Raw genomic sequence first — 21,637 nt, 5'->3', positions numbered from 1 at the left:
TACCTTTGGCAACAAGACTGCCACAACAGACCGGTATTCTGGAGGTCGTGGGTTCGGATCCCACGCGGCGGGCATTTTTTCCCCACTTTCTTTCTGACTAAAAAAATTCTTCATCTGTTCCTATGACCTACCGCATACTTCCCTTTGCTTTCCGAGGTTTTCTTGACTACCAACCCGCATTCTGTCTATATATATATATATATATATATATATATATATATATATATGTAGCGAATCAGAAAATGGGAAATGAGGGGCTCCGTGAAATAGACAGGAAATAATGGTTGGCAGTCAAGAAAACCTCGGAAAGCAAAGGGGAGGTTGTGGTGGGTCATAGAAAGAGATGAAGAATTTTTTGAGTCGAAAAGAAAGTGGTGAAAAAATGCCCACCGGGTGGGATCCGAACCCACGACCTCCAGAATGCCGGTCTGGTGCGATAACCACTACGCTACCGGCGGGGCTGTTTCCCCAGCACTTTCACGGGTATTTATGTTAAGGTATTTTTGTTTCCTGCACTTGGGGGTGGTAGCCAGCGCCACTCGGACTACTCGGGGTGAAGGGGACCTTCTTTTTAACCCCCAGGCCATGACTCGAGCGTCTACGACATGTCGAGAGTGGCCGACCAGCGTTGAACCCTCTTAAGCTCCCTATGGCACAAAGACTGCCAGAACAGAGGCCCTCGCTATGCATGAAGCGAATCAGAATAGGAAATGAGGGGCTCGTTGAAAATAAGACAGAAATAAGAGTTGGCAGCCAAGAAGACCTCGGAAAGCAAAGGGGAGGATGTATATATATATATATATATATATATATATATATATATATATATATTTATAGAACAGTGCAGGGCTTAGCAGCTGAATAGTATATTAAATTAGAGTCACCACAAAAAACATAACAATATTTAATACGACGTTTCGGCTGGCAACCAGCCTTTTTCAAGTGAAGAACATAGGTCGAATACAGGGTATATGTAGGCTCGCAAGGAGCGCTGTGAGCACGTGGGCACATTATTTCAAAAGTGTACAAGAAGGAAATACAGCAAAAAACAAGTGAAAAAAAAATTACGTACTGCACGACTGGGCGCGCAGGTAATACATCTCAATATACAACGCGGCGAAAAGCAAAAGCGAGGCACTTAGGAAGCGTGTTTCCGTCAGCCACCGCCCACCCACGCACAGCAATATTAAGAAAAGTAAACAAATAAGTAAGATGCCCAGTACCCCTTCCTTATTTGGTTACTTTTCTTAATATTGCTGTGCGTGGGTGGCCGGTGGCTGACGGAAACACGCTTCCTAAGTGCCTCGCTTTTGTTTTTCGCCGCGTTGTATATTGAGATGTATTACCTGCGCGCCCAGTCGTGCAGTACGTGTTTTGTTTTGTTTTTTTCACTTGTTTTTTGCTGTATTTCCTTCGTGTACACTTTTGAAATAATGTGCCCACGTGCTCACAGCGCTCCTTGCGAGCCTACATATACCCTGTATTCGACCTATGTTCTTCACTTGAAAAAGGCTGGTTTCCAGCCGAAACGTCGTATTAAATATTGTTATGTTTTTCGTGGTGACTCTAATTTAATAGATATATATATATATATATATATCCCGGAAAACGGCGGATTTTTTGTCGACTTATATTTTCGCTTATTTATCAATGAATCAAAGAAACGTGACAAGCACACGTCATTCGGCCCTATTATATATTTCGAAAAAAAAAAAGCCGAATAGCACTGGCAATGACGACTGCAACCTTGATATATATATATATATATATATATATTGTAAAGCGTCATAGCAGACCCGACGATAGTCGATTGTGGTGGTTTATTCAGGGCATAGTTTAAGGCGACGGCCCGAGGGCAGCTCCAGCCTTATGAGCTCGTGGGCATGTACGTCCGAGTTGGACCTTCCTCGTCTTCACGATTGACCGAATTGCGCTTCGGCATCTACTATTGTGGTGCCACGTTAACTCTTCTTGTTGTTACAATTTCCCCCCGTGCAAAAGGAGACATCCTGGCTACTCAAGGGCACGACGAAACTAGAGCGTCCTAGTAGTTTTTCAACCGATCCACGTGAACAATTTCACACCCTCGGTGGCGATCATCTGTAGTTTGTGCCACTGGTTCCACAAGGTAATTGACGGGCGAAGTCTGCTCAATGACTCTGTATGGGCCATAGTACTTAGTGTTCAGTTTTGGGGAGTGACCGGGTGTTGAGCAGGGCACCCAAAGGCACACAAGGATGCCGGGATCAAAACTGTGATCTTTGACGCATTCGTCGTGACGATGCTTCTGGAGCTGCTGATCGGTCGATGTAAATGAACGGGCCATTCGACGGAATTCCTCGGCGCGGCGAGCATGGTCTGAAATCTGCGTAAATTCGGTTGCGTCGGGCTTGTAGGACAGTATCGTGTCGGTTGTGCAGGACGGCTCTCGCCCATACACCATGAAAGCCAACGAGAATCTCCTGGCCGTCTGCGCTGGCGAATGTGACAAATGTGACAATGGCGAATGTAAGCAAATGTGACAAACGGGGGTGCGAGGTCCCTCTTCGATTGGTTTGCAGACGCGTACACAGTTATGGGGGACTTCAATGCTAAATTAGGCAAGAATCAGGCTGGAGACAAGGCAGTTGGGAACTGTAGACTGGGCTGTAGAAATAGTAGGGGGGACCTACTAGTTGAGTTTGCAGAACGGAATAACCTACGCATAATGAATACTTTCTTCTGTAAACGGGAGAGTCGGAAGTGGACCTGGAGGAGCCCGAATGGGGAGCATAAAAATGAGACATCATATTATGTGATAACCCTGTGGTAGTGACCAACGTATGGTAAGATCTCGAATTAGGCTAGATTTGAGGAGGGACCGCAACAAGCTAGTACGAAAGAAGCCGATAAATGAGCTAACAGTAAGACGTAAAGCAGAAGAATTCAGGATGGCGCTGCAGAACCGATATACAGCTCTTATCGATGAAGCCGAGCTTACGACACAGGAAGCCAGCGACAACTTTCACGGAGGGTGCAGTAGAAGTCGGCGTCACAGCAGAAGTCGGCTAGACAGGATACTGGTAAACTTTCACAGGACGCGAAAGATCTAATTAGGAAACGGCAAATCGTGACAATTTCTACCGCAGCTTACAGAATAGAACGTGCGGAGCTTTCGAAGTTAATAAGTGTAGGACTGCTGACACACGGAAGTATATTATCGAGAGGATCGAATACGCTTTAAAGAACGGAGGTAGCCTGAAAGCAGTGAACAGGCCTCTTGGCGCGGGGAAAAATCATATTGTCACGAGAAGACGATGAAGAGGGCAACGCAGCGTGGCTCGGTAATCCCATACTACGACGACGAAGAAGGTCTGTCTGTGCGCTCTGCCTGCACTGGCTCTGGCTTGGCCGCCATGTAAATAATCTGTAAATAGATCGTTCGACTGTCTCATCGTTCATGTCGTCTATCCTGCCGCCACGTTACATTTTGGTGGAGTGTGCGGGTCCCTCCTCGTGCTGGCCGCAGCTGCACACCTCATCGGCATCGTGACAATCTTCGAGGTGGCGTGACCCACGTCGGAAGCCCCAGCCCAACCGCTACCAGCACTCGACGACGTTTCCCCCGCCCAGTGACCCCAGCCCGTGACCAGCCGATTCAGAACCGCCAAGACCGGATGACGTGACCAGACGACGATGACGTGTCTCCAGCCCAGTAGTCCGACGTGGTTCCGGATACCTTCGACGTTTCGTCGGTGCCTTGACGAGGTCGTGTCGCGGGACCAGGCATCGCCTACAGCATCATCATCCTATGTGGCGGCAAGGGCTTCATTGTACATTGTCATCTCATCTTTCGTCCAAACCACATCCCGCAATATGGCGGCGTCAACCGGGACGGTCGCTTTCAACCGGGGGGCCATGTCACGAGAAGACGATGAAGAGGGCAACGCAGCGTGGCTCGGTAATCCCATACTACGAGGACGAAGAAGGTCTGTCTGTGCGCTCTGCCTGCACTGGCTCTGGCTTGGCCGCCATGTAAATAATCTGTAAATAGATCGTTCGACTGTCTCATCGTTCATGTCGTCTATCCTGCCGCCACGTTACAATATGTATGCACTTAAATATAAGCAAGGCAATGTCATCACAAATAGGGATAAAATAGTCACAGTGGCCGAGGATTTCTATAGGGACCTGTACAGTAGCCGGGACATCCAGGATAATGCCAAACGAGACAGTAATTCAGAGGAGATAGACATCGCACCAGTAACGACCCAAGAAGTAAGAAGGCTCTGAAAGAAATTAAAGGGGGCAAAGCACCTGGTGAGGATCAGGTAATAGCAAACCTCTTGAAGGATGTCGGAGAAATTGTACTTGAAAAACTGGCAAACCTGTATACGCAATGCCTAATTACCGCAAGTGTCTCGGAATCTTGGAAGTATGCGAACATCATCCTAATCCATAAGAAAGGCGACATGAAGCACTTGAAAAACTACAGGCAGATCAGCGCACTGTCAGTCGTCTACAAAGTACTTACCCATGTAATCGCTAACAGAATTTCTGCAACCTTAGATTTCAGTCAACCCAAACAACAAGCAGAGTTCCGTAAAGGTTATTCAACAATGGACCATATTCACACGATCAATCAGGTGATAGAAAAGTGCGCTGAGTATACTGAACCCACAGATTATAAAAGCATTTGACTCGGTCGAAACCCTAGCAGTTATTCAGGCATTACGGAACCAGGGAGTAGATGAGAATTATGTAAGTATACTAGAGAATATCTACAGTGGGCCCACAGCTACCATCATGCTTCATAAGGAGAGCAGTAAAATACCTATAAGGAAGGGTGTCAGACAAGGAGACACAATCTCTCCAATGTTATTCACAGCATGTTTACAAGAAGTATTCAGAACGTTGGATTGGGAACAGGTGGGAGTAAGGGTTAATGGAGAATACCTCAGTCGCCTCAGATTTGCTGATTACGCCTTGCTACGTAACTCGGGGGACGAATTGCAAAGCATGTTTTCCGCACTGGACGAACAGAGTAGAATGTGGGCCTGAAAATTAATATCCAAAAAACTAAAGTAATGATCAATAACCTCGGGACAGCACAGCGGTTTGAGACAGGTGGCGAGGCAGTGAGTTGTAAGCGAATATATCTACTTAGGCCAGGTTGTGACCCCAGACCCCAACCATGAGGCAGAGATAATTAGAAGGATAAGAATGGGGTGGGGTGCATATGGCAGACATTCTCAGATAATGAATAGCAGCCTACCGTTGTCGCTGAAGAAGAAAGTGTATGACAGCTGCATCTTACCGGCACTCACCTACGGGGCAGAAACCTGGAGGCTCAATAAGAGGGTTCAACTTAAATTGAGAACGACTCAGCGTGAAATGGAGCGTAAAATGATATAAGTAACATTAAGGGACACGAAGAGCGCGGAGTGGGTCAGGGAACAAACACGTGTTAAGGACATATTAGTAGAGATTAAGAAAAAGAAATGGACATGGGCAGGGCATGTAATGCGAAGGCAAGATAACCGATGGTCATTAATGGTAACAGAGTGGATCATTAGAGAACGCAATCGTTGCACGTGGCGGCAGAAAGTTAGATGGGAAGATGAGATCAAGAAGTTTGCGGGGATAAATTGGTCACAGTTGGCCCAGGACCGAGGTAATTGGAGAATAATGGGAGAGGCCTTTGCCCTGCAGTTGGCGTAGATATTCTGACGATGATGATTATTATGACATGGAGAGCGTATCACCAAGGGTGCGATTGAAGCGTTCCGTGATCCTGTTTGTTTGTGGATGGTATTATGTTGTCGTCCGACGAACGACGTGGCACTCACAGAACAGTGCTTGAATAACGTCATACAATAAACGCCGTCCTCGGTCGCTTAGAAGCTCCTGAGGTGCCGCGTGTCAAAGAACTAAGGGGCGAAGCAGGAAAGAGGCTACGTCGCTAACAATGGCGGCCAGAAGAGCATCGGTTTCGGCGTACCGAGTAACGTTATTCACGGCGACAATAATCGTTCGGTTTCCGGCTGCAGTAGAGGGAAGTGGGTAGTACAGGTCGATGCCCACACGTTCGAAATGCTTTTCTTGGCAAGGTTGCGGCTGCAAAGGACCTGCAAGGCAGGGCGGCGCCGATTTTCGCCGTTGGCATTCAGGGCAAGATTGTACGTACTTGCGCACAGAGCTATACATGCCGCTCCAGTAGTATCGTAGGCAAAGACGCTCTTACGTCTTTAGTACGCGAGCAGGACCGCAACTTAGATCAGTGTAAAAGGAGGTGCATATGTCAGTGCGCTAATGACGGGGTATGAACAGCAGCCACTTTCGGCCGTCCGAGCTGTAGTTGCAGTGGTAGAGTAGCTTATCAGGGATTGCAAACTGAGAAACCTGGCGGTGTAGGGCCCGAGATTCCCCGGCAGGTGATGTAGTGGAGAGCATCCCAATGAGAGAGAAGCGATCCGCGGGTGCTTGTGTTGCTGGGATGACATATCATTGAGGAAAGGCAGGAAACTTCAGCAGGCGCTGGTGTGCGTGAAAGGGCATCAGCGTCGGAGTGATTGCGGGTTGAACGGTAAATGACCCGCATGTCGCATTCTTGCAGTCGGAGAGCCCACCGACCAAGACGTCCTGATGATCCTTGAGGGAGGAAAGCCAACAGAGTGCTTGATGCTCGGAGACGACATGGAGTGGGGACCGTGCAATTACGGGTGGAACTTTCCCAGTGCCCCAATTATCGCCGAGAACTCCTCTGTTAGAGTAGTTCGACGCAGCTTTCATCAGCGTGCGGCTCGGGTATGCTACGACGCACTCGTCAAAACCGGGTTTTCTTTGGGCAAGCACGGCACCAAGACCGATCCTACTAGCATGAGTGTGAACCTCGATGGGGGCGGACGGGTCGAAGTGCCGCAGTATCGGAGGGGGTGCAAAAAGACACCGTAGCGTCACAAATCCTTCGTTGCAGGAGGGTGACCACGCAGATATGTCGCTGGCACTGCTGAAGAGCAGAGTAAAGGCGAAATTATGCTGGCGAAGTTGCGTACGACGCGTCTAAAATAGGAACAAAGACCGATAAAGCTACGACGCGCCTTCATAGTGATCGGCTTCGGAAATTCGGCCATGGTATCATCTGAGAGAATCCCGTCCTTCGAAACGACTTGCCCCAGCATCGCCACTTTGCGCGCAGCAAAGTGACACTTCTTGAGATTAAGCTGCAGACCAGGTCTTGCAAGTAAGGTCAAAACTTGCTGCTGGCGGGCGAGGTGCGTTTTGAAGTCCGAAGAGAAAACAACGACATCATCCAGATAGGAAAGAGACGTCTGCCACTTTAGTCCGCTCAAAATACCGTCCATCCGCTCAAAATACTGGCTCGTTGAGGAAATACAGAAAGATAGGTCGGCAGTCTACAATGCCAAAGGAGGCATAGGGGTGTGGTTAGGCTCTTTTCTTTTTTACTACGGTTAATTAAGTAAACATTTTTTTTAATATACAGAAGAAAGAAAGAAAGAAAAACACGCGCCCAGAGTGGGGACCGAACCCACGCCTTTCGATTACATGTCTAATGCCTTACCAATTCGGCTATCTGGGCGACTGTGTTCTCCTTCACTTTCTGGGCTATTTATATTTACTAGAAGTGTATCTGACGCTTGAGGGTGGTAGCCTGCGCCACTCTGACTACACGGGGAGAAGGGGACCTTCTTTTCAACCTTCGGAGCGTGACTCGAACGTCTACAGCCTGTCATGAGCGGGTGACTGGCGGGAAGGCCTCTTATGCTACCTAGGCATCAAGGCTGCCAGAACCGAGACCCTGGCTAGGCTTTCGCAGAATAATATAGTAAGGAAATGAGGGGCTCGTTGAGGAAATACAGAAAGATAGGTCGGCAGTGTACAATGCCAAAGGAGGCAAAGGGGTGTGGTTAGGCTCTTTTCTTTTTTACTACCGTGAATTAAGTAAACATTTTTTTTAATATACAGAAGAAAGAAAGAAAGAAAAACACGCGCCCAGAGTGGGGACCGAACCCACGCCTTTCGATTACATGTCGAATGCCTTAGCAATTCGGCTATCTGGGTGACTGTGTTCTCCTTCACTTTCTGGGCTATTTATATTTACTAGAACTGTATCAGACGCTTGAGGGTGGTAGCCAGCGCCACTCCGACTACACAGGGAGAAGGGGACCTTCTTTTCAACCCCCGGGGCGTGACTCGAACGACTACAGTCTGTCATGAGCGGGTTACTGGCGGGAAGCCCTCTTATGCTACCTAGGCATCAAGGCTGCCAGAACCGAGACCCTCGCTAGGCTTTCGCAGAATAATATAGTAAGGAAATGAGGGGCTCGTTGAGGAAATACAGAAAGATAGGTCGGCAGTCTACAATGCCAAATGAGGCATAGGGGTGTGGTTAGGCTCTTTTCTTTTTTACTACGGGTAATTAAGTAAACATTTTTTTAATATACAGAAGAGAGAAAGAAAGATAAACACGCGCCCAGAGTGGGGACCGAACCCACGCCTTTCGATTACATGTCGAATGCCTTACCAATTCGGCTATCTGGGCGACTGTGTTCTCCTTCACTTTCTGGGCTATGTTTATTTACTAGAAGTGTATCTGACGCTTGAGGGTGGTAGCCAGCGCCACTCTGACTACACGGGGAGAAGGGGACCTTCTTTTCAACCCCCGGGGCGTGACTTGAACGTCTACAGCCTGTCATGAGCGGGTAACTGGCGGGAAGCCCTCTTATGCTACCTAGGCATCAAGGCTGCCAGAACCAAGACCCTCGCTAGGCTTTCGCAGAATAATATAGTAAGGAAATGAGGGGCTCGTTGAGGAAATACAGAAAGATAGGTCAGCAGTCTACAACGCCAAAGGAGGCATAGGGGTGTGGTTAGGCTCTTTTCTTTTTGACTACGGTTAATGAAGTAAACATTTTTTTAAATATACAGAAGAAAGAAAGAAAGAAAAACACGCGCGCAGAGTGGGGACCGAACCCAAACCTTTGGGATCGGTCCCCACCATTAGGGCCGGGGCTTTTTTCTATTTATATTAAGTAAAAGATTTAGGACACCCTCTTCGCTAATTACTAGATCATCAATAGGCCGCTGCAATGATGACGTAGAAAACTCGGGAAAAATACCATTGTCACTAGTAAACACAGAAGCAAAAAAGGAATTGAAATCATCAACACGTTGTTGAGTAATTTCAGGTGGCTTCAGGGAGCTTGCTGGGGGAGTTATAAAGCGCCAGAACTTGGAAGGGTCTTCCTCAAAGTATTTCGTCAATGTCACATTGAAAAACCTTTCCCTGGATTGCTTGATCAGGCGTTTTAGTTCTTGTCTCATTGAAGTAATGCAAGCTGTTCTTTCAGGGGTACGATTTTTCGCACAAAATTTTTGTTTCCGTTGTAGTTTTCTTTTTGTGTGAATGATTTCTCTGGTAATCCAGGGATTGGCTTTACAAATGCGTTTTGTAATCCTGGGTACATAGCTGTCTATGCACTTCACCACAACATTCGAAAAGAAATGCTATAGTCTATCAGTGCTGGAGTCAGTGTTGTAAAGGTAATTGTAAAGGTAAGGTGTAAAGGTAAGGTTTAAAGGGCCTATCAAGATAGTCGAAATTAGACACATCATCAGCCGCCATAAAATTCAAGACAGTGCTAAATGTGGGTTTACACAAGCTGTCTGGCGACATTGCTAGGTGCGTTACAGCCATTCTGTGGTCCGACAGGCCCTCTACAACTTCACAATCTCTGAGAAATGACAACAGCGTTGGGGACACGAAAACCAAATCAAGGATAGATGACCTTGTAGGCCCTACGCGAGTAAATTCAGTGGCAATTTGCGTTAGCCCGTAACTGAATGCCAGCTCTAGTACTTGCTCAGAATATGCAACTTGTTCCGATCCAGGAGACTGGAATAGCCAAATAACACCCGGAAGGTCGAAATCCCCTTATAATAATACATCATTTTGGAGGCTAAAATTAGAGTTCATGAAATTTCTTAGCTTTGTGGTTATATCTAGAGAAGAATTCGGCGCTCTATAAATCCCCCAATATACACAGTTCGCTCGCTGATCGTGGCCCTAATCCACAACATTTCTATGTCACAGTTATCATCCAACACTGAAAAACTAATGTTGTCTTTAATAATAAACGAAACAACACCACCTGTTCCATTCCGTTCTTTTCTAACAATTATGCAACCTGGAGCTGTTACTTCCAAATCTGCTACATCCGTATGTAACCAAGTCTGTGTTACGACCATCATATCCGGTTCATGCTCCAGAATTGTGGCTTCAACTGCTTCAGCTTTATTCAGCAAACTTCTGGCATTTACATTATTAACCTTAACAGATTCTGTTGGTCGCGATTTGCGTCAGTCAGAGCTGGTGAGACCTGAGCTAGCATACCTGAACCACTCGTTGGTGGCTTCATTCCAGCCGTAAAACGTTGTTTACTTTCTGTTTATCGAAGATAATTTAGCCTTTGCTCCCTTTGATCTTTCGTCCGCTGATGAAATCCATAGTTTTTTTCTGATTTCAACAACTCATTTAGAGTAATCTTCGCTGATACTGAACCCCTTAAAGTTAGGGCATTTTTTCAGTATTTTGGCTGTGAACCTGAAACCTTCTACTTTCAATTTGACCGGTCGGTCTCTTTCAGGTATTTTCTTCCCTAGACCATGAATTCTCTCAATTGAGCTACACTTTGAGCCAAGTAATTTGCAGAAGATATCATCATTCACCTTACTTAAGAGTACTGCCTCGTCCTCAGATTCTTCTTCTTCCACTCGGCGTACAATTAGATTGTTGCGTTTAGAACGGTTATCTAAGTCATCGATCTGCCTGGCATGAGCCGTCAATTCGCTGTAGTGGCGACTAACACTTGATTCTTTCGTTGCAAGCTGGTTCTCTGTTTCACCCAACCCTTCAAGTTGTTCTTCAATAGCCTGGAGCCTAACACGCATATCAGAAATGCTGGCATTTGTAGATGTCTGCCTTGCCTGAATTTCATTAACTTATGCTAGTAATTTACTCTGGTTGCTTAATATTTCCTCCAGCATTTTTCAATCTCGGGCCTAGGATTTTCGTCTACTCCACCGGACAACTTCAGTAACAGGCTTACAACTGAAATATAGTCATTTAAGCAACCAAGAATATATATATATATACATAAATTTAACACAGAAATAAGGGTAGGCAGTCTAGAAAACCTCGGAAAGCAAAGGGGAGGATGCGGTAGGTCATTCAAACAGATAAAGCATTTGCAAAGAAACGAAGAAACTGGAGAAAAAGTGCCGGCCAGGTGGGACCCGAACCCACGACCTCCAGTATACCGGTCTGGTGCGATATATATATATATATATATATATATATATATATATATATATATATATATATATATATATATATACATATATATATATATAGCAAGGAAATGAGGGGCTCGTTCAGGAAATACAGAAAGATAGGTCAGCAGTCTACGATGCCAAAGGAGGCATAGGGGTGTGGTTAGGCTCTTTTCTTTTTTACTACGGTTAATGAAGTGAACATTTTTTTTAAATATACAGAAGAAAGAAAGAAAAACACGCGCCCAGAGTGGGGACCGAACCCACGCCTTTCGATTACATGTCGAATGCCTTACCAATTCGGCTATCTGGGCGACTGTGTTCTCCTTCACTTTCTGGGCTATTTATATTTACTAGAAGTGTATCTGACACTTGAGGGTGGTAGCCAGCGCCACTCTGACTACACGGGGAGAAGGGGACCTTCTTTTCAACCCCCGGGGCGTGACTCCAACGTCTACAGCCTGTCATGAGCGGGTAACTGGCGGGAAGCCCTCTGATGCTACCTTGGCATCAAGGCTGCCAGAACCGAGACCCTCGCTAGGCTTTCGCAGAATAATATAGTAAGGAAATGAGGGGCTCGTTGAGGAAATACAGAAAGATAGGTCAGCAGTCTACGATGCCAAAGGAGGCATAGGGGTGTGGTTAGGCTCTTTTCTTTTTTACTACGGTTAATGAAGTGAACATTTTTTTTAAATATACAGAAGAAAGAAAGAAAAACACGCGCCCAGAGTGGGGGCCGAACCCACGCCTTTCGATTACATGTCGAATGCCTTACCAATTCGGCTATCTGGGCGACTGTGTTCTCCTTCACTTTCTGGGCTATTTATATTTACTAGAAGTGTATCTGACACTTGAGGGTGGTAGCCAGCGCCACTCTGACTACACGGGGAGAAGGGGACCTTCTTTTCAACCCCCAGGGCGTGACTCCAACGTCTACAGCCTGTCATGAGCGGGTAACTGGCCGGAAGCCCTCTGATGCTACCTAGGCATCAAGGCTGCCAGAACCGAGACCCTCGCTAGGCTTTCGCAGAATAATATAGTAAGGAAATGAGGGGCTCGTTGAGGAAATACAGAAAGATAGGTCAGCAGTCTACGATGCCAAAGGAGGCATAGGGGTGTGGTTAGGCTCTTTTCTTTTTTACTACGGTTAATGAAGTGAACATTTTTTTAAATATAAAGAAGAAAGAAAGAAAAACACGCGCCCAGAGTGGGGACCGAACCCACGCCTTTCGATTACATGTCGAATGCCTTACCAATTCGGCTATCTCGGCGACTGTGTTCTCCTTCACTTTCTGGGCTATTTATATTTACTAGAAGTGTATCTGACACTTGAGGGTGGTAGCCAGCGCCACTCTGACTACACGGGGAGAAGCGGACCTTCTTTTCAACCCCCGGGGCGTGACTCCAACGTCTACAGCCTGTCATGAGCGGGTAACTGGCGGGAAGCCCTCTGATGCTACCTAGGCATCAAGGCTGCCAGAACCGAGACCCTCGGTAGGCTTTCGCAGAATAATATAGTAAGGAAATGAGGGGCTCGTTGAGGAAATACAGAAAGATAGGTCAGCAGTCTACGATGCCAAAGGAGGCATAGGGGTGTGGTTAGGCTCTTTTCTTTTTTACTACGGTTAATGAAGTGAACATTTTTTCTTAAATATGCAGAAGAAAGAAAGAAAAACACGCGCCCAGAGTGGGGACCGAACCCACGCCTTTCGATTACATGTCGAATGCCTTACCAATTCGGCTATCTGGGCGACTGTGTTCTCCTTCACTTTCTGGGCTATTTATATTTACTAGAAGTGTATCTGACACTTGAGGGTGGTAGCCAGCGCCACTCTGACTACACGGGGAGAAGGGGACGTTCTTTTCAACCCCTGGGGCGTGACTCCAACATCTACAGCCTGTCATGAGCGGGTAACTGGCGGGAAGCCCTCTGATGCTACCTAGGCATCAAGGCTGCCAGATCCGAGACCCTCGCTAGGCTTTCGCAGAATAATATAGTAAGGAAATGAGGGGCTCGTTGAGGAAATACAGAAAGATAGGTCAGCAGTCTACGATGCCAAAGGAGGCATAGGGGTGTGGTTAGGCTCTTTTCTTTTTTACTACGTTTAATGAAGTGAACATTTTTTTTTAAATATACAGAAGAAAGAAAGAAAAACACGCGCCCAGAGTGGGGACCGAACCCACGCCTTTCGATTACATGTCGAATGCCTTACCAATTCGGCTATCTGGGCGACTGTGTTCTCCGTCACTTTCTGGGCTATTTATATTTACTAGAAGTGTATCTGACACTTGAGGGTGGTAGCCAGCGCCACTCTGACTACACGGGGAGAAGGGGACCTTCTTTTCAACCCCCGGGGCGTGACTCCAACGTCTACAGCCTGTCATGAGCGGGTAACTGGCGGGAAGCCCTCTGATGCTACCTAGGCATCAAGGCTGCCAGAACCGAGACCCTCGCTAGGCTTTCGCAGAATAATATAGTAAGGAAATGAGGGGCTCGTTGAGGAAATACCGAAAGATAGGTCAGCAGTCTACGATGCCAAAGGAGGCATAGGGGTGTGGTTAGGCTCTTTTCTTTTTTACTACGGTTAATGAAGTGAACATTTTTTTTTAAATATACAGAAGAAAGAAAGAAAAACACGCGCCCAGAGTGGGGACCGAACCCACGCCTTTCGATTACATGTCGAATGCCTTACCAATTCGGCTATCTGGGCGACTGTGTTCTCCTTCACTTTCTGGGCTATTTATATTTACTAGAAGTGTATCTGACACTTGAGGGTGGTAGCCAGCGCCACTCTGACTACACGGGGAGAAGGGGACCTTCTTTTCAACCCCCGGGGCGTGACTCCAACGTCTACAGCCTGTCATGAGCGGGTAACTGGCGGGAAGCCCTCTGATGCTACCTAGGCATCAAGGCTGCCAGAACCGAGACCCTCGCTAGGCTTTCGCAGAATAATATAGTAAGGAAATGAGGGGCTCGTTGAGGAAATACAGAAAGATAGGTCAGCAGTCTACGATGCCAAAGGAGACATAGGGGTGTGGTTAGGCTCTTTTCTTTTTTACTACGGTTAATGAAGTGAACATTTTTTTTAAATATACAGAAGAAAGAAAGAAAAACACGCGCCCAGAGTGGGGACCGAACCCACGCCTTTCGATTGCATGTCGAATGCCTTAAAAATTCGGCTATCTGGGCGACTGTGTTCTCCTTCACTTTCTGGGCTATTAATATTTACTAGAAGTGTATCTGACACTTGAGGGTGGTAGCCAGCGCCACTCTGACTACACGGGGAGAAGGGGACCTTCTTTTCAACCCCCGGGGCGTGACTCCAACGTCTACAGCCTGTCATGAGCGGGTAACTGGCGGGAAGCCCTCTGATGCTACCTAGGCATCAAGGCTGCCAGTACCGAGACCCTCGCTAGGCTTTCCCAGAATAATATAGTAAGGAAATGAGGGGCTCGTTGAGGAAATACAGAAAGATAGGTCAGCAGTCTACGATGCCAAAGGAGGCATAGGGGTGTGGTTAGGCTCTTTTCTTTTTTACTACGATTAATGAAGTGAACATTTTTTTTTAAATATACAGAAGAAAGAAAGATAAACGCGCCCAGAGTGGGGACCGAACCCACGCCTTTCGATTACATGTCGAATGCCTTGCCAATTCGGCTATTGGGCTTACCAATTCGGCTTACCAATTCGACTAACATTTTTTTTTCGGTCCCCACTCTGGGCGCGTGTTTTTCTTTCTTTCTTCTGTATATTTCAAAAAAAAAATGTTCACTTCATTAACCGTAGTAAAAAAGAAAAGAGCCTAACCACACCCCTATGCCTCCTTTGGCATCGTAGACTGCTGACCTATCTTTCTGTATTTCCTCAACGAGCCCCTCATTTCCTTACTATATTATTCTGCGAAAGCCTAGCGAGGGTCTCGGTTCTGGCAGCCTTGATGCCTAGGTAGCATCAGAGGGCTTCCCGCCAGTTACCCGCTCATGACAGGCTGTAGACGTTGGAGTCACGCCCCCGGGGTTGAAAAGAAGGTCCCCTTCTCCCCGTGTAGTCAGAGTGGCGCTGGCTACCACCCTCAAGTGTCAGATACACTTCTAGTAAATATAAATAGCCCAGAAAGTGAAGGAGAACACAGTCGCCCGATAGCCGAATTGGTAAGGCATTCGACATGTAATCGAAAGGCGTGGGTTCGGTCCCCACTCTGGGTGCGTGTTTTTCTTTCTTTCTTCTGTATATTTAAAAAAAAATGTTCACTTCATTAACCGTAGTACAAAAGAAAAGAGCCTAACCACACCCCTATGCCTCCTTTGGCATCGTAGACTGCTGACCTATCTTTCTGTATATATATATATATATATATATATATATATATATATATATATATATATATATAGGGCCTGTGGTCAGGGGCACGCCATACCCCACTCTTCTGGGTGTTACATACATCTGGGAGGTCAGGTAGCGAGGTCCTAAATTTACCTTCGGCTGCTGCGAGACGGGGACGATTGCGGGCGGAGAGCATTATGCAGGGTTGGTCAAGGTAACCGCCTTTCGAATTGCTTAGCTCCTGTCGCGCCATGTCTGCTCACTTCGATGTCGTCACAGCTTGGCTGAGTTCTTCTCTGATAATTTCGGTGATGGACCCCGAAGAAGATGACCCGTTCTACAGTTGAAGGCAGTGGAGCCCCTCTCGGGCTATTTTCACGATCTCGCGAAGCCCAGGGATTTCGAGTTGAGCTACCTTTGACACGGTGCCTCCTTCGCGGTGGTACTGCTGGGCCCTTTGTGGAAGCGCTCTCTCCATCGACGTAGCCACGTAAATAAATTCTGAAACGTTTAATGACGGCCTCCTTACCAGACCGGCAAAGATTTCTTCTTTGACTCCTCGCATGAGGTCCCGCACCTTCTTGTCCTGAGCCATGGCGGGTCTGCCCACCTGAACAGGCGAGGCATCTCTTCGGCGTAAATCGTGACGCTCTCATTAGGTCGCTGACTCCTTGCTTGACGCGCAGCTTCCGCTGTTTCTTTGCGGTCACCGCTCAAGTAAACCGCGAGTACCCGCCGGTCGAAACTCCTCCCAGGACGTCATCGTGGCCTCGTGGTTCCCGAACCATGTTCATCCGCCTTCCTCCAGAGCATATTACACATTACGTAGCTTGCGCTCCTCATTTAATTCATTGAATGCGGCGACTTGCTCGGACCGGTCCAGCCAGTCCTCGACACCTTCAATGCTCAGACCATAGAAGATCTTCGGCGTACGTGGCTGACGAATCACGTACTGAAGGGAAGTGGTAGAGGAGGAGGTGCGTCCACGACGCCGGAGTTTCGCCCCGTCATCTTCGGATTTCGTTCAGCCAAGGGCCTGCACTCTGCAGGCAATCTATGTAGGTGTCCGCTGATCCGCTAGTGAACTGGTGTAATTTCGATACCTGGCGGCCTTGTAGTCTCCGTCCTGGTAGGACCGGGTATCATGTACCCCTCAACTCCACCACTTGTAAGGGCGAAAGTAAGCGCTGGGGTTTGTAGCAATGGGAAAAAAGCACTTTATTTAAAAGGCGAACATGTGCCCGTAAGTCCACTGTCACCACTAGCTACAGCGTCCACAAAGCAACTCCTTCGTTTTTCTCTCCGCCTTTTTCTCAGCTGCTCACTTCAACGTCCTAACTTCGAATATTGGGTGTGGGCTGCTGGCTCTGTCCGGCAATGACGATAATAATGCCATGGCAATATGTACATTAACAGCATATCTACAAGAGGGCTGTTCAACCTTTCTGTTAGCCCATTTGTCTTTGGGTGGTATGGAGTCGAGGTTCTGTGAACAATCTCACATTCCTTTAGCAGCACCTCCACAACGTCAGAGAGAAATACCCGGCCTCTGTCACTGAGCAGCTGTCTGGGCGCAGCGTGTCGTAAGACGAAACTCCGGAGTAGAAGAATGGCGACGTCGCGTGCTATTGCGGTGGCCAGGGTGGTTCTTTCGGCGTATCGAGTAACCGCGACGATGATCCAATGGTTGCCAGATGGTGTACTTAGAAGGGTACCGTAGAGGTTTTTTTATTTTTTTTATTTATCAATACTGTAAGCCTTGGTCCGGCCTATACAGGAAGTGGGGACATCATGCATATTACACAGATAGGTACAAAAAGCAAACTGACGTTAAAGAGAACACAACAATCAACCAGCCTTTGACAAAGCACATAAAAAGAAATGGAAACGCAAGAACGCTCTCCCCTGTGTTTTTAGTTTGACAGATAATACTAAACGAAGCAACAGCAAAGGCGGTGTAGATAAATAAGCCTCTTCTAACACAAATAATGCAGTAAAACACTTGCCATCCTATGCAATACGGGATAGGATAAAATAAGGTGTAAAACAGAGCAAACATGCATGCGCAAAGAAGAGGTAACAACTGAATTGCAATGTAATTTTGTTGAGGTTTGGAACAAAATCAAGATGAAGAAAATCTTATTAGCCGAAAGCCTTCGCTGTTCCAAAGACGGAGGGAACCCCCATTCCGCGTTCCTAGCAAAGCTATGTGGCGTTGATAACATCGGATGGTAATCCATTCCACGTTTCAATGGCCAGGGGAAAAAAGAATACTTGAATGTATTTGTACGACTGCCAAATGGTCTGAAAGATTTGTCATGATTGGTCCTTGTTGAGTGTCGGTGAGCAGGTTTAAGGTATCTCTTTTGTTTATGTTTATAGCTTCCCGATACAAAATATACATGAACTTCATAGCGGCAACACTACGACGTGACGACAAGGTAGGAAGGAGCAACGAAGTTACACTGTCGTGTCTAGAATATTTCTACATTGTGTCTAGAATGTCGCAAATCTAACTGAACCCGATCGAAAGGCTGTTCTGGGCATGGTAGCGGCCGAAACTCTCCAGTGGGGTGCCTTCATGGGGTCTTGCGACGCTGGCAGTCAGTGCACGACCGAATGTACTTCGCGATGAACGTGTACCTTACTCGCCAGTAGTCGCGTATGAGTAGGTGCTGATGTGTTTAGTGTTTCAGCATGGCCGCACTGGGCGTCAGCATGAGAGAATGCGCATATCTCTGAGCGCAGGTTACGCGGTATGACTAGCAACTATTTGCGGCCTTCTACGGAATAGTTACGCCGGTATAGGAGCTACTCTCGAATGGCGAAATGGGCTGCTTGGCACCGTTGTGTGCGATATTCGGAAGACCTTGTATGGTCTGCAAGAAAGTCTAGTACTCAGACTATCCATGGGTCCTCCCGCTGCCCGGTCACCATGTCGTCAGGTTGTAGCGACGACACGACGCTATTCGAGACCAGCGCTGACGTTGTGGCTTCCGGGGGTAATGGCGAGCGAGAAAGTGCGTCTGCGCCGGTGTGCCTTCTTCCTGAGCGGTAAACAACACGATCATCGCACTCTTGCAGCCGATGGAGCTTTCAATGATGCCAACCAGCATAAAGCATGGTGGTCCGTGACTACTTCGAATGGGCGGCCATACAGGTAGGGTCGGAATTTACCAATCGCCCAAACAATTGCAAGGCACTCTTTTTATGTGACGGAGTAGTCGTACTCCGCTTTTGTCAGAGCGCGACTTCTGTACGCCATGACATACTCGTCAAAACCTGCCTTGCGTTGAGCCAGGACAGCGCCGCGACTGGTACCACTGGCGTCCGTGTGAAGTTCAGTGGTGCGGTAGGATCAAAATGGCGCAATATCGGCGGCGACGCCAGAAGCCTTCGTAAGTTCTATAACGCTCTCTCGGAAGCCGTTGACCAGTTTAAAACTTCTTTGGCGTCACCGATCAACTGCGTCCACGGTGCGATGATAGACGCAAAGTTTCGGACATATTGGCGAAAGTAGGAGCAAAGCCCAATAAAGCTCCGAAGCTCGTTCATTGTGCTCGTTTTAGGGAACTCGTTGACTGCACGCACCATGGCTGGGTCTCGTAGTATGCCGCCTTTACATACGACATAACCTAATCCAGTAAGTCTGCGGGTACCAAACGGACCTTCCTGAGGTTTATTTGCAGGTCAGCCGAAGTAAGGCACGTAAGGACTTGGTCAAGTCGCTGGAGGTGGGTTGTAAAGTCGGGTGAAAACACGACAACGTCGTCCAAGTAGTATAAACCGATACATATCAGCTCACGTGGAACATTCTCCGTCGTTCGCTCGAATGTCGCTGGCGCATTACACAGTCCAAAGGGCACAGCGCTGAATTCGTACAGTCCGTCCAGGGTCACAAACGCCGTGATCTCTCCGTCAGCCTCAGCCATAGATACTTACCAGTAACCCGAGGGCAAATTTAAAGAAGAAAAGAACTCGGCACCTCGCAAGCAGTCTAGCGCGTCATCTATTCGAGGTTGTTGATAGACGTCCTTTCGTGTAATCTTACTGAGGCGGCGATACTCGACGAAAAACCTAATTGACCCATCCTTCTTGGTGACAAGCACGCTGGATGACCCAGAGACTCGTGGAGGGTCGAATAACGCCCGGGTTCAGCATATCGGCTACATGCTGCTCGAAAACGCGACTTTTTTGGGTGACACAGGATACGGTCGCTGGCGCAGTGTTGCATGTTTGGTGGTGCGAACACAGTTGACAGACAGTTGACGTGCGCTCCAGGGACGTTTGGTGGCAGTCGAATGATGTACGAAATCATTGTAAAAAAACCAGGAGCTGGTCTTTCACTGCAACGCAGTATATGGCTACCCCTCCCCACCCCCCAGTATTTATTTCGGTGCCATAAATTTACTCGGCGCAGCTCCGGGGCTCCTCCTCACCACCGCTGGGCACCTCTTTCAAAACAATTTTCCTCCTCTCCTCCACTGATGCCGCTTTGGCAAGTTTCGCAGTCGGCTGCCAGCGGTGGTGTGGGATCATCAAATGATTGCGTAAAATAAGCAGATGCACGGATAGACGTACAAAAATGCGCTTACGATTATTGAAATGTGTGCGCAGCACGAGCTGCGGACTTCTCGGTCAGGGCGCATTTCTGCTGCGCCTCAGCAAGTGTCGCGTGATCAGCGAACGTGCGGCGGCGTGCGCTACTCTGCTGCTACCTCGCAGTGCGGCACCGCCGACGGCCAGAATGTTGCAAATCACGTTTGAATCTCTCGGCAATTGTCACGTGGTTCGTATTAGCCGCGCATAAGGGAGCAGCGAGCATGCTGTTCCCTATCGTGTTAGAACCTCCGGCGCAAACGTCACGTCGTTTCAATTAGGGGTGAATGGAACAGCGTCTGGGGAGGTGTCAGGGAGAGGGCGCTCCTTGATGGCGACACATGAAACGTGTGACGGAAGGGCAATGTGCGAGATTACCGACGCGAAACCCGTATCGTGATTGATGGACGTGAAAAATGACATGTCACGCAGTTCGGCAGGCTGAGACATGAAATGAAGTCATTCTTTAAAGTTACTACGACAGTTGCTACAACAGACAAACAGTCATTAAGCATACCGCAATCCTGAACAACCTGAGCTAACTAAACGCAGGTGTGAAAACACAACTACGTGATGGATTTTCTTTCTAACCGGACAGCGACCATACAGCACGGGGGAGCATCCCTCGAGAACATACAACTAGGAAGTAGGGCACGCTGCAGGGATCGGTCTTATCCCCTACCCTTTTCAACATCGCCATGATAGGGCTCCTCGAGAAACTAAATAAAATAAAGGACCTACGTTACACCATATACGCAAACGACTTCAGGTTATGGATCCGTGGCAGCGATGGGCACATTGAGGGAGTCCTCCAAAAGGCCGTATGCGAGATAGCAAAATATCTAGAGCCAATAGGGCTAAAATGCTCTGCTGAAAAATCGGGGCACTGTGCATTGTTCCAAACAGTTTTAGGAAGGCATCTCGAAACGATTATGACATAATGCTGGGAACCAGCGGAAGGCCGATACCCCTAGAAGAACGCATCAGGGTACTCGGACTATGCGTCCAGACAAATGGCAAAAACACAGAGATAATTACGAAACTAGACAACAGTATAGAGCAAATATCTAGGTTGGTAAAACGCATTTCCAACAAACACGGTCGGATGAAGGAAGCAAACCTCCTCAGGGTGTTTCAGGCCTTTGGCGTAAGCCGGATTCTGTTTGTTGCCTCGTTCCTGAAACTCACCAAGGCAGAGAAAAGAAAGTCAGACATTATCATACGAAAAGGAAGGTGCCCCTTCGCAGAAGGTGCCCCTTGGCTCATTTATGTTCACTCGCCTACAAAAGCTGTCCAGTTTGTGAGGTACGGTAAACACTACTCCTACACCAGCGTCACCCCTTACCTTTTTCAACATGTCCAAAACTCCATGCACATAGGGAA

The 21,637-nt window shown here is 47.6% G+C and overlaps 2 non-coding genes across 2 annotated transcripts; both read right to left on the bottom strand.

Moving 5' to 3' along the window:
- Positions 1 to 385: 385 nt before the first annotated feature.
- Positions 386 to 458, bottom strand: Trnaa-ggc (transfer RNA alanine (anticodon GGC)). Its single transcript has one exon. It is a non-coding gene; the product is annotated as a tRNA-Ala (tRNA).
- Positions 459 to 14,449: 13,991 nt separating this feature from the next.
- Positions 14,450 to 14,521, bottom strand: Trnaa-ugc (transfer RNA alanine (anticodon UGC)). The gene has a single exon. It is a non-coding gene; the product is annotated as a tRNA-Ala (tRNA).
- Positions 14,522 to 21,637: the final 7,116 nt, after the last annotated feature.

This window comes from Haemaphysalis longicornis, unplaced genomic scaffold, assembly GCF_048455015.1.
Source record: "Haemaphysalis longicornis isolate Haplotype H1 unplaced genomic scaffold, Haemaphysalis longicornis Haplotype H1 scaffold_13, whole genome shotgun sequence".
Taxonomy (NCBI): Eukaryota; Metazoa; Arthropoda; class Arachnida; order Ixodida; family Ixodidae; genus Haemaphysalis; species Haemaphysalis longicornis.
Note: the sequence above shows the minus strand (reverse complement) of the source record. Positions and strands in the feature narration are given on the sequence as shown.